This window comes from Astyanax mexicanus, chromosome 1 (genome assembly GCF_023375975.1).
Source record: "Astyanax mexicanus isolate ESR-SI-001 chromosome 1, AstMex3_surface, whole genome shotgun sequence".
Taxonomy (NCBI): domain Eukaryota; kingdom Metazoa; phylum Chordata; class Actinopteri; order Characiformes; family Acestrorhamphidae; genus Astyanax; species Astyanax mexicanus.
The window spans coordinates 114,351,532-114,365,529 of NC_064408.1; positions in this window are offsets into that span (position 1 = coordinate 114,351,532).

A 13,998-nucleotide genomic window follows, 5' to 3' on the forward strand; every position below is an offset into this window, starting at 1 on the left:
CGGAACTGAGTCGCTACGCTTTCTTCCGAGTGCGCTGGATACTCGGTAATGCAGTTCGAAAAGAGGTGGTGATTGGCTTCATGTGTGTCGGAGGTGTGCTAAACTCCACCCTTCTTGTGTTGAAGCATTACTAGTGATGGGGGATATAAAGTTGAATGGGTGGGACAATTGGCCACATAAATTGGCGAGAAAATTTTACAAAAATAAGAAATAAAAATAAAAAAGTAGAAAAAAATGAAGTTAAACTTTCATTTTGAGGTGCCTTTCTAGACACCCAAGGATTAAATTATACACACATTTTACACTTATCCACACACACAAAAGTGAAAAGTCACAGCCAATTGCACATAGCATACTCTCAACCAGAAACAACTGTCCACCTAGAGGACTGTATCAGGCACTTACATACAGACCAGAGCAAATTAAAGTACCCAATTTACCTGATCTCCAGGTTTTTAGACACCACAGGACCTCACACAGAAACATGAAGAACATGAAACCTCCACTCCGATAGGGACTTGAACCCAAGACCACAGTTTTGGAAGGCGAACGTGCCAACTACTAAGCCAGCATGTTGCCCACAGCAAGCTAATTATAGCTAATCTCTTATTTATTCTCATTGCTGGAGTTGATGTTAATTTACACAGTTTGAGAAGGTATCTGTTGATGGGTCCGTGTGCTTGTAGCTGAAAGCTATTTCAGACCTTACCCGGCAACAAGAAATCTGTTTTTCTGATTGGCCCATAGGTCACTACAGCTTTAAGAGCTGTAAGAGCGCAAAGCAATTCCAAACATGACCAACGCTCGTGAGAACTGCGTCTCCTTTGAGAAGTGTTAACTGTTTTATGGCATTGTAGTTCTAACAGTACTACAAGGACTACAAAATCAGCCATTAGAGAAAAAAAAACAAAGGCTGTTTAGTTCTTCAGATATGGACGTGGCATATGGAAATATGGCTGCAGCTGCTAATAGACTGAAGAGGCAGTTGGATGGACAGTGTGGCACCACTGGCTACCTGCAAAGGAGCTGGGTAATGGATGGAAAAAAAATCTGTGTAGTTGGGTCCTGAAACTTCAATTCCCAGTATCCCAGGCGATAATCAGTACCAACCAGCCACATCTGTGTAGCATGGTACAAAAAACAGCATAAAGCCTCTCACTTTGTCGCACCTTTGTAGAGTGGTGCCGATTATCAGTAAAGAAAAAATAAAAGAAATTCATAAAAGAAACCAAAGACAAAAAAAGAAACACCAGCATAACCTAGTTTGCTTAGAATTAAGCAAATTAAAGAAAGAAAGGATTTTGAGTTTAGTTTGAATATGCCAATAAAGACATTTCCTTTGTTCTGTTCAAATCCCAGCCTGCTTACATTTTTTAAAGTTCTTTCACGAGCAAACCATTTATCACTACACATTAATTGTGTTTTAAATAACTATTAAATTAAATGACAACAAATAATTTTAAAGCATAAATTATAAATAATGAATCAAATACACAAATAGATATAAAAATAGATATAGATATAAGTTAACTCCATCTCCGGTAAAACCTCCACTAATCTTTCAGCTTCTGCAGACCAGAGTCACACAGATCTCCATGCAGAGATCCGCGTTTTAATGCTGATGTTATTTCATGAGCTGATGTGTTTAACTCGGCAGTGCACTAAAACACAGAACTGATACAGAACCCTAACTCATTAAGATCAGATCATCTGCTTAGTCTCACAGTGGGAAAGATATAGCTAGTGTTAAAGCAGGAACAGGTCAGAAAGGAACTCAATAATATAACGAAAATAAAACAATAAAATAAGTGAATCTATGAACCCAAAAGTCTGTGTAAAGTTCCTTACACCACTTCCTCATAAGTTTCTCACTTTAACTCATGAAGTCTCTCAGTACTTCCTGAGAGCATCTCTACAGGACAGTGTGTGAAGGTGTGTTTTTGATCTCATTTATAGACTGTAGCTACAGTAGGTGTGCTGGGTTAGTGCTGGAGATAAAACTAGATCCTTTAAAAGCTGTTTTTGCATCTACAGCTCTGTTTAAACTATAATTTAACTATTTAGTTGTTTTATGACCTGATTTCTAGAGCAAAATTTTAAATGTAAAATATATATAGTCACACACCTATAATAATAATAATAATAATAATAATAATAATAATAATAATATACATTAAATCATATATAAATATATTTCACATTCAAACATTAACAATATTACTCAAGTGGTTATTAAACGTTTCATTTTGTATACGTGTAGAGTTAATAATTCAAGGGAACTGATGAAAAAGCATTTACATTTACACCCTTTACATTTTAGTCGACTAAATTTACTGTAATTTTAGTAGACTATATTCTTATGACATTAAGTCGACTAAAACTAAGTTGACTAAATTACTAAATTGTGACTAAAACTAAATACTATTTGCGTCACAAGACTATGACTAAGACTAAATCAAAATTTGTTGTCAAAATTAACACTGGTGGCAAACCTGCAAATAGATAGCTTACAGTTGTTGTTACATTGTTTGGTTTTAAATTGTTTTATTATCAATTTATAGAAGTGTTTCATAAAATTGTTTGATGAAATGGTTTCATAAGTATTTTTATAGAGTGATTGAAAAGGCTTTTTTATTTGTTTATCTATTTGTTAACTGGAAAGAAAAATAAAAGAATAATATGCAATATGTGGTTGCTACATTCATTCAGGCTTAAAAAAACGACAATATTGTAAGTAATCCAAAGTAATCAGATTACGTTACTCACTTGAAGTAATGTAACTGATTACGTTACAAATTACATTTTGAGTGATGTAATCAGTAATCTGTAAGGGATTACATTTTTAAAGTAACCTTCCCAACACTGTATATATATATATATATATATATATATATATATATATATATATATATATATATATATATATATATATATATATGTATAATTATTCAAATAAAAACTTCCATTCTGTTCTGCACTTGGATCCACCACCTCCCTCTCCTGTGACAGAGAAATGCCTGAAGAAAAAGAGAAGACAGAGAATACAAGTTAGAGGCCATACAAAAATAAATATTGGACTGTCTTTTTCTCATTGGGTTACAAGACACGAGTGAGTTTCTTTGATTTTACCAAATTGAAAACCTCTAGAATATAACCAAGAGGAAGATGAATGATCACAAGCCATCAAACCAAGCTGAACTGCTTATTTTTTGCACCAGGAGTGTAAAGCATTAAGTTATCCAAAAGCAGTGTGTAAGACTGGTGAAGGAGAACATGCCAAGATGCATAAAAAACAGGGTTACTACACCAAACATTGATTTCTGAACTCTTAAAACTTAAAACTATGAACTTGTTTTCTTTGTATTATTTGAGGTCTGAAAGCTCTGCAGCTTTTTGTTATTTCAGCCATTTCTCATTTTCAGCAAATAAATGCTCTAAATGACAATATTTTTATTTGGAATTTCATATATATATTTATATATATTTGGAATTTTATATTATAACTAAAACACAAAATACAGGTTGATATGTTTGCATATAAATGTTTACTTGCACCTTAAATTATTCCACCTAGAAATGCAAGGTAAAACATCACTTACAATAAAATCTCTTATATCTGAAATTAAATTGTAAAGAGAAGGATTTATGCCTGTAAGGATCTGTGACTGGCCTGCAGGTGTCACCCTTCTCTAGAGTTTTGGGCATGAATTAGTGGCTGTTACAGGAAATGCTGTAGTTAATCTGTTGAGGCTGAAAAAGACCAGATGGTCTCAGGAGATACGTCACAGGTTTTGTTTTTTAAGGTTCACATTACTTTATTGTGCAATCATTAATTGTGCAATGACTACAGAGTAAACATAAAGATAGAAAGAACAGTTTCACGTACCACGATTTTTCACTTCTCAAATTGTGGTACGTGTACCACTGGTGGCACGCAAAGCATTTAACTGTGGTACAACAGATGACCTCAGAAAATGTAAATCATGCTAAAAAAATTTAATGATTGAAATCTAAAAAGCTTTTACCTCTAATTTCCACAACAACAGATTTGTGTGTGTTTAGTGATTACCCTAGTACCTAGTAGACTCTATATATATATGATTACACTTCAGTTCTTTACAGTTAAATAGGCCCTTTAATTAAACCATGTGGAACTTCACCATTCACAATAGTTTCTTTATTAGTAATAATATATATATATTTAAAAATAAATAATATATATGTAAAAAATAAATATATACATATATGTATATATGTATATATATATATATATATATATATATATATATATATATATATATATATATATATATATATATATATATATATATATACACAGCTCTGGAACAAATGAAGAGACCACTTCAGTTTCTGAATCAGATTATTTTGTTATTTATAGGTGTGTGTTGGAGTAAAATGAACATTGTTGTTTTATTCTATAAACTACAGACAACATTTCCCCCAAATAAAAATATTGTAATTTATAGCATTTATTTGCAGAAAATAAGAAATGGCTGAAATAAAATAATGCAGAGCTTTCAGACCTCAAATAATGCAAAGAAAACAAGTTCATATTCCTAAAGTTTTAATCGCAGTTTTTAATTATGCAAATCCTGGTGCAAAAATGCAAGCAGATCAAGTTTTTTTCAGAGCTGTATATATATATATATATATATATATATATATATATATATATATATGCATATATATATATATATATATATATATATATATATATATATATATATATATATATGCATATATATATATATATATATATATATATATATATATATATATAGCCAGGTTGGAGGGAGAGAATTTGTAAACCGCAAATTTCATGTCTTGCCAAAAAAGCTCAGTGGGATTTAGGTCAGGACTTTGACTGGGCCATTCTAACACATCAATATTCTCTGATCTAAAACCATTGCACTGTAGCTCTGGCTGTATGTTTAAGGTCATTGGCCTGCTGGAAGGTGAATCTCTTTACCAATCTCTTTACCAAGTATGTCATGTTTCTCATGCTACATTGGCGGTTATATATCTGATTCAGTGAGTGTGGGCAGATAAACTGTGATGTCATAACCGGTCGGTCTAAACAGTAGTGGTGCTTAAATAACAGCCAAGTGTGCTGTGGTCTCATGTAACCGACCTCTGCTAAAACCAGTGAGAGTAAACAAGCACAGACATGTCTGCTTTCGTTTTTATAAATTAGAAACCATTCTGCTCTATGCAAATTAAAGTGGAAATGTCTGTTGGTAGACTCCTCCCTTAACCACTACTTGCAGTGAATTCAGAGCTGAGCCTAAAGGACTAGAAAAAAAGAGTATTTCTACAGTAAGTGTAACTTTGTAGCGATAAAAGTGCAGTTCATGTATTTGAATACAAAATCATTTCCATTTCCATTAAATAACTGTACTTGGGCTAAGCTCTGTTTACTGCTGAGATGAACTGAAGCTAATACTGTCTGGTTTAATCCCAAACTGCTGCTGAGAGAAAGTCAGAGTCAGCACATGCATTTTTAACACACTAAAATTGCCAATCCATCGGCTGTATATTATAATGTACTCTTGTTGAGCCAATCAGAATATAGATAGCACTCTTGATCTGTGTCTTTAACTCTGTGCTGAAGAAAGGATTAATGGCTTTACAGAAAGGGAAGTTAGGGGAAAAAACGACTGTGGAGGAGCAAAATTTCGCTATTGAGACATGAAAATGTGTAAATCCATGCTTACACTGCAAATCAACCTTTGGAAAAGAGAACTGTTCATGCCATGGGTCGAATCAACTTCTTCTTTTGTACCTGTAACTTCTCTATTTTGAGGTATTAAACAACTGTCTGAAAATCTCTGTAATTTAGATTGTTCACTAATTAGTGAATCGAGCTCCATATATGCATATATGCTCAAATAAACGGCAAGCTGATCTGATTCCTGCGATTCTGTGCTTCACTGAGTACATTTCTTCGAACACATAATTTAAACACAAAACTGTCCCTTACACTGTGTCAAAATATCTTGATGAATGGACCAATAGAAATTCTCCTAAATTGCCTGAAATAAACTCTTTTACATTGACTTCCATTGAAAGTTAAAGGAGAACTCCGGTGTAAAATGAACGTTTGTTGTAGTAAAACATGATAAAAAAGTACTTACCTTTAATGAATAGCACAGCTCCCCCATCCCACAGCTTTTTGAGATCCAGATATTTTAACAGTTTCTCCAAACACCCTTTAGACTGGGTGACACGGGACATAATTTGTCCCGATAAATCACTTTTTTCCACCGTTATCCAGCTCAAAGTAGCTCCACACCTCTTTGCTACAATCTGGGGGGCTCTGACATTGAAAACAATGCATTAATAACTTAAAAAGTGCACAAGAAGCTTATTAAAAATCAGTGTTTATATCCCATAATGCAAGATTCAGCTCCGAGTGCAGCATGAAAAAAGGCATGAACTAATTATCTTAATTAATGGTAGACATAAACTTTTATTTTGCTTTCTTGCTGTGTTCCACTTCCTGGAGGGGCCGTTTTTGTCTCTTCCTGGTTATGCTCTCTGTTGCTGTTTACCTCTTCATGGCTGTTTCTCAATTTGTGTTCTTGTTTGTACTTGTGTTCTTGTGTAGTCAAGTTCACTAAAAATATCTGGATGTGTTCTTGCTCCTTCCACATTATTGAGGATGCATGGAAGGTGACTTTTTACAGTGTGGACTTCTTATAGTCCAACATCCCAAAATGCACTTCACAGCAGTATCAGCGGAGGAGAAAGTACCTACCTATAAGGTATCCATTTTAAAAACAGTACTGCTGTGCGATAAAATAAAGTAATAAAGTAAATTTCAGGCGAGAATGTAGTGATTTAGACCTCAGATATGTTGTTTATTTATTTAAAAAGTGAATATAGGAAAGTGTATATCTATGTTTTCGGAACTACACTTTCCGTGCCTTGAGAAAGTGACATGAAGTACACAGTTGTTCCAATTACAGAATAAAAGCCCCGCGTCCTCCCGTTCTCATGAGTACGCACTCACTAGCTGAAAATACCAAGTCCGTTCTTGCCAAATTCAGGAGTCAAAACTTGTGTATTCCACATTGAGAAACGGCTCAGGTAGTGGCTAATTAGCAAAATGTTTTCTTCCATGCGCTGATTGTCTCAGGGCCTGTAAATTAGTCCTGCTGTTTTACTTAAAAGCAGATTGTAGAGGTGTGCACTTGTTCTTCATTTGCCTCTTTAGCTCTCGTGTTGGGAAGCTCCTGTGTGTTGGGAAGCTCCTGTGTGTTGGGAAGCTCCTGTGTGTTTGGAAGCTCCTGTATGTTTGGAAGCCCCTGTGTGGTTGGAAGCTCCTGTGTGTCGGAAGCCCCTGTGTGTTTGGAAGCTCCTGTGTTGGGAAGCTCCTGTGTGTTCGGAAGCTCCTGTTTTTCGGAAGCTCCTGTGTGTCGGAAGCCCCTGTGTGTTTGGAAGCTCCTGTGTGTTTGGAAGCTCCTGTGTGTCGGAAGCTCCTGTGTGTTTGGAAGCCCCTGTGTGTTTGGAAGCTCCTGTGTGTTTGGAAGCTCCTGTGTGTTTGGAAGCCCCTGTGTGTTTGGAAGCCCCTGTGTGTTGGGAAGCTCCTGTGTGTTGGAACCTTCTGTGTGTTTGGAAGCTCCTGTGTTGGGAAGCTCCTGTGTGTTCGGAAGCTCCTGTTTTTCGGAAGCTCCTGTGTGTTTGGAAGCTCCTGTGTGTTTGGAAGCCCCTGTGTGTTTGGAAGCCCCTGTGTGTTTGGAAGCTCCTGTGTGTTTGGAAGCCCCTGTGTGTTTGGAAGCCCCTGTGTGTTGGAACCTTCTGTGTGTTTGGAAGCTCCTGTGTGTTTGGAAGCCCCTGTGTGTTGGGAAGCTCCTGTGTGTTGGGAAGCTCCTGTGTGTGTGTTTGGAAGCCCCTGTGTGTTTTGAAGCTCCTGTGTGTTTGGAAGCTCCTGTGTGTTGGAACCTTCTGTGTGTTTGGAAGCTCCTGTGTTGGGAAGCTCCTGTGTGTTCGGAAGCTCCTGTTTTTCGGAAGCTCCTGTGTGTCGGAAGCCCCTGTGTGTTTGGAAGCTCCTGTGTGTTTGGAAGCTCCTGTGTGTCGGAAGCTCCTGTGTGTTTGGAAGCTCCTGTGTGTTTGGAAGCTCCTGTGTGTTTGGAAGCCCCTGTGTGTTGGGAAGCTCCTGTGTGTTGGAACCTTCTGAGTGTTGGAACCTTCTGTGTGTTTGGAAGTTCCTGTGTGTTTGGAAGCCCCTGTGTGTTTGGAAGCCCCTGTGTGTTGGGAAGCTCCTGTGTTGGGAAGCTCCTGTGTGTTCGGAAGCTCCTGTTTTTCGGAAGCTCCTGTGTGTTGGGAAGCTCCTGTGTGTGTGTGTTTGGAAGCCCCTGTGTGTTTGGAAGCTCCTGTGTGTTTGGAAGCCCCTGTGTGTTTGGAAGCTCCTGTGTGTTTGGAAGCCCCTGTGTGTTTGGAAGCCCCTGTGTGTTTGGAAGCCCCTGTGTGTGTGTGTTTGGAAGCCCCTGTGTGTTTGGAAGCTCCTGTGTGTTTGGAAGCCCCTGTGTGTTTGGAAGCTCCTGTGTGTTTGGAAGCCCCTGTGTGTTTGGAAGCCCCTGTGTGTTTGGAAGCTCCTGTGTGTGTTTGGAAGCCCCTGTGTGTTTGGAAGCTCCTGTGTGTTTGGAAGCCCCTGTGTGTTTGGAAGCTCCTGTGTGTTTGGAAGCCCCTGTGTGTTTGGAAGCCCCTGTGTGTTTGGAAGCTCCTGTGTGTGTTTGGAAGCCCCTGTGTGTTTGGAAGCTCCTGTGTGTTTGGAAGCTCCTGTGTGTTTGGAAGCCCCTGTGTGTTTGGAAGCCCCTGTGTGTTGGGAAGCTCCTGTGTGTGTTTGGAAGCCCCTGTGTGTTGGGAAGCTCCTGTGTGTGTTTGGAAGCCCCTGTGTGTTTGGAAGCTCCTGTGTGTTTGGAAGCCCCTGTGTGTTTGGAAGCCCCTGTGTGTTTGGAAGCTCCTGTGTGTGTTTGGAAGCTCCTGTGTGTTGGGAAGCTCCTGTGTGTGTGTGTTTGGAAGCCCTGTGTGTTTGGAAGCTCCTGTGTGTTTGGAAGCCCCTGTGTGTTTGGAAGCTCCTGTGTGTTTGGAAGCCCCTGTGTGTTTGGAAGCCCCTGTGTGTTTGGAAGCCCCTGTGTGTGTGTGTTTGGAAGCCCCTGTGTGTTTGGAAGCTCCTGTGTGTTTGGAAGCTCCTGTGTGTTTGGAAGCCCCTGTGTGTTTGGAAGCTCCTGTGTGTTTGGAAGCCCCTGTGTGTTTGGAAGCCCCTGTGTGTTTGGAAGCCCCTGTGTGTGTGTGTTTGGAAGCCCCTGTGTGTTTGGAAGCTCCTGTGTGTTTGGAAGCCCCTGTGTGTTTGGAAGCCCCTGTGTGTTTGGAAGCTCCTGTGTGTGTTTGGAAGCTCCTGTGTGTGTTTGGAAGCTCCTGTGTGTGTTTGGAAGCCCCTGTGTGTTTGTTGGGAGGCTCCTGTTTGGAAGCTGAGGCTGTTCATGCTGTTAAGGTAATATGGGTTCTTTTTTTTTTTTTTTTTTTTTTTTTTAGTAACTTGGTTAAAAGCCAGAGGTGATAGTCCTTATTTGTGTCAGCATGTCTTATCTTGTGTGTTTTAATGAGTAATGTTTGTTTTATTAGGATCAGTTCCTGACTAGTGCCCAGATTTTATGTATTTAGGCTTTTATGTATTCAGGTTTAAGGTAAAAAAAATATATATATTCATAAGATCTTGTAAGTTATAAGCTCTAACCATTTTTAATTTCTTTGTTTTGTAGGACCGACACCTCTAGCTAGCTGCTGTTTTGAGATTATTTTGGTTTGTTTTAATTTTTTTCTGATAATTGTTCTTTTGGTATGATTAGGGTTTCTTTTGGTTTTTGCTCAGTTGATTATGGTTATGGGGTTGATGGGTTGTATTAAATCATTGCAGTCCTTACACTTTTTCTAGTGATTCTTGGAAGCCAGGTTAGACTTAAATGTTATTAGTAAATAATAGGGAAACAGGTTTGTCACTTTTTAAGGTTTGAAGTGTTTTTGTGTGTGAAAATAAATGTATTGTTTTGGAAACCTGTCTGTCTCTGCTCAGAAGTAAGTTAATTTAGTGTAGCAGTGCACTTTGCTGTTTTTTTTTTTTCTTAGCTAAGGCCACATGAATTACGTACTATTACATTAATCATGGGTGTGTTTTGGGCGTAGTGTAAATCAGTGTGCAAGTTGTCATTCACTTTAAAAGTCAGGTGAGCTCTGACTTTGGCACATTAGTATCTTAATAGTGCAGTGCTTCTGTGCGTCTCAGCAGGGGATACTGACCTGCGGGTTCACACTGTGAAGGCACACCAGGAGCTCATTTAAGGGAACAGCAATGCTATTTTATTCTTTATTTTGTTTATTGTTAAGTTAAAAGTCAGGTTTGTGCTCTGCAGTACGTCCGGTGTGGTTTTAATGAGCGGAAGTGTACGCTCGCTGGGCGCACCTATAGGAATGGACTCTGATTACAGACTGTTGTCTAGGTTTTAATCAGTCAGTGGCACACCTATGTGACGCCAAAATAGCAACACACCAGATATTTACCTGAACATATTTTACTTCCAGACCACCTGAACATAAATTATTTTTAACTAGAGGATGATTGGATGAAAAAAAAAGAAACCACTTAAAACCTATAAGTTTTTTTTATTTATTTTACCAAATTGAAAACCTTGAATATAATTAAGAGGAAGATGGATGATCACAAGCCATCAAACCAAGCTGAACTGCTTGAATTTTTGCACCAGGAGTAAAGGCGTAAAGTTATCCAAAAGCAGTGTGTAAGACTGGTGGAGGAGAACATGCCAAGATGCATGAAAACTGTGACTAAAAACCAGGGTTAAAACTTTATAAATATGAACTTGTATTCTTTGCATTATTTAAGGTCTAAAAGCTTTGCACCTTTTTGTTATTTTAGCCATTTTTCATTTTCTGCAATAAATAAATAAATGCTCTAAACAACAATGTTCGTTTTATTCAAACATATACCTATAAATAGCAAGATCAGTCTCTATTTTTTTCCAGAGCTGTATTTTCTATCAACACTACATTTAATGTAAAGCATATTGCTTAAAAATACAGTTTATGGAAAAAAGTATATTTAATGTGTATTTTCATAGTATATTCAAGTATATTAAATTGAAAATGTACTTTTAGTATTCCTATAACCTGAACATACTTTTAATGCTCTTACATATACTTTCTTTTTACAAGGGATAATTCAGTGCTTATTCAACCTTCATCCATTATGCAGTTTGGACCATTAATAAATGATGAAATGGTGGGAGGGTACAGAGAAGCATGAGAAATTTAGTGGGAAACAGGAACTGTTTATCTGAAGACAGATGGCTCTCTGTTACTGCTGCACGGGAGACGCTGAAAGCACGTCTGTTATCCCATGTGCTGAGAAGATGATTAGGTTCAGTAATTCCATTCATATGATATAAACCTCATTTCCTCTCATTGTCCACTCCTATAATTTGCAGCCGTGGTCTCTTTTACAGCTGTGTTTATTTGACCAATACAACTGGTAGCTTTCCACATAGCAATCAGCTATTGATGCTATTGATCATATGCTATATTTTCCCTGTGCATTTAAGAGGCAACAGGCAATCATTTGTAAATACAAGCTTAGAGTTTGTATTATTTATATTGTATATACTGTACTGAGTGCCTTGATATCCCTTTGCTGCTGTAACACTGTGAAGTTCCCCACTGTGGGACTTATAAAGGAGTATCTTATCTTATCTTGAATAGTCATTAAACAATCATTAACAACTATATTGAATCAACTTTCCAATCAGATGTTCATTCCTCACAATTTTTTTATTTTTTTCCCTGAATGAATATTGGTGTTAATTTTAACCAAAACAACAACAACAAAAAAAAAAACAGAACTTACACAGAAATGCAATTTGACATATATGTCCCTATATAAAAAGTGGTATTCTCAAAATTCCATCATGTTATCTATAAGGTAATATATTTCTTTCACTTACTTACTTCTCACTCAGCTCTAAAAAAAAAAAAAGATACAATTTAAAAAATGATTAGTATCTTTGACTTTACCAAATTGAAAACCTCTGGAATATAAGCTGAACTGCTTGAATTGTTGCACTAGGAGTAAAGGCATAAAGTTATCCAAAAGCAGTGTGCAAGACTGGTGGAGGAGAACATGCCTTTATGAATATGAACTTTTTTCTGTGCATTATTTGAGGTTTGAAAGCTCTGCATCTTTTTTTTCATCTATTTCTCATTTTCTGTAAATAAATGCTCTAAATGACAATATTTTTATTTGGAATTTGGGAGAAATATTGTCTGTAGTTTATATAATAAAACAACAATGTTCATTTTACTCAAACATAAACCTATAAATAGCAAAATCAGAGAAACTGATTCAGAAACTGAAGTGGTCTCTTATTTTTTTTTCCAGAGCTGTATCATTAAGTACCCAGCTATTAAAACGGAGCCGGGACCACCCAGTGAGGGTTACGGTGGCCCCAGGAACGCTGTGCTTATCCTCGGGATCTGATTCCGGAACTGCCGGACTCAGCGGCTATTTCCTGAAATGCACATTGAATGGAGTGACGGTGAACGCGCTGGTGGACACGGGCCCGTCAGTCTCACTGATACGGCCCGAGCTAGCGACGGAGGTAGCGGCCGAGTTTGTGACTGACAACAGCCAGCGCATCGCTCTCTCTTCAGTCACCGGGGATCCTATAGGTCTCCTAGGATTAACGGAGTTGACGATTGATGTCGGCAAGGGGCCCTTTCAACAGCAGTTCTGGGTAGGACGCATCAACGACCCGTGCATTCTGGGCAAGGACCTGCTCTCACGCGTCGGAGCTATCATTGACTGTGCACGGGGCTCGGTGCTGGTGACTGGACTCCCCGTAGAGATACGCGACGAGTTAGGGGTAAGTGAACTGGTGGGAGGGAATGTGTGTGATTCGGTGCGTGATACGGTAGAGGGTCCGCTGGATGCGGGGTTGAGTGTAGATCCGATAGAGGAGATGCAGGAGCGCAGTTGTGTGGGTTTATCTGGTCCCCAACAACTCCGTTTGCGCGAACTGATCGGCCGTTTTCGCACGAGTTTCGCTGTGTCTGAGCGCGAGTGTACTAAAACTAGCCTTGCGGTTCATTCGATAAACACGGGTGATGCCCAGCCCATCAGGCTGAGGCCGCACCGTCTGGCGTTTGCAAAGCGCGTAGCGGCGGAGCAGTTAGTCCGCGAGATGGCGAGTACGGGCATTATTGAGCCTTCGAGCAGCCCGTGGTCGGCCCTGGTGGTCCTTGCGAAAAAGAAGGATGGAAATTGGCGCTTTTGCGTGGATTATCGGCGACTTAACGCTGTCACGAAGCCTGACTCCTACCCGCTCCCCAGGATCGACGATACGCTGGACCAGCTGTCTGGCTCAGCCTGGTTCAGCTCGTTAGACCTGAGGAGCGGATATTGGCAGGTGCCCCTCGCGGCGGGGGATAGGGAGAAAACCGCTTTCTCGCTCGGCTCAGCCCTATGGCATTTCAAGGTGCTTCCGTTCGGATTGTGTAACTCGCCGGCTACTTTTGAGCGTCTTATGGAGCGTGTTTTATGCGGGGTTCCGCGGTCGTGCTGCGTCGTTTATTTGGATGATGTCTTGGCGCACGGAACCGACTCCGACTCCGCACTGTCTCACCTTGAAATGGTGCTCGGCGCGATTCAGGCGGCTAACCTGAAGCTCAATCCGGCAAAGTGTAATCTGCTAAGGCAGCGCGTGAGCTTCTTGGGCCACGTAGTGAGCGGTGCTGGCGTGGAAACCGATCCCAAAAAGACGGAGGCGGTCCGTGACTGGCCCACACCGCGAGACGCAAAAATGGTTCGCAGCTTCGTGGGGCTCGCCTCGTATTACAGGCAGTTTATTAGGGGGTTCGCGGACGTGGCAGTGCCGCTTCATGCTCTGACTAAGCCTAGTGTGAAATTCC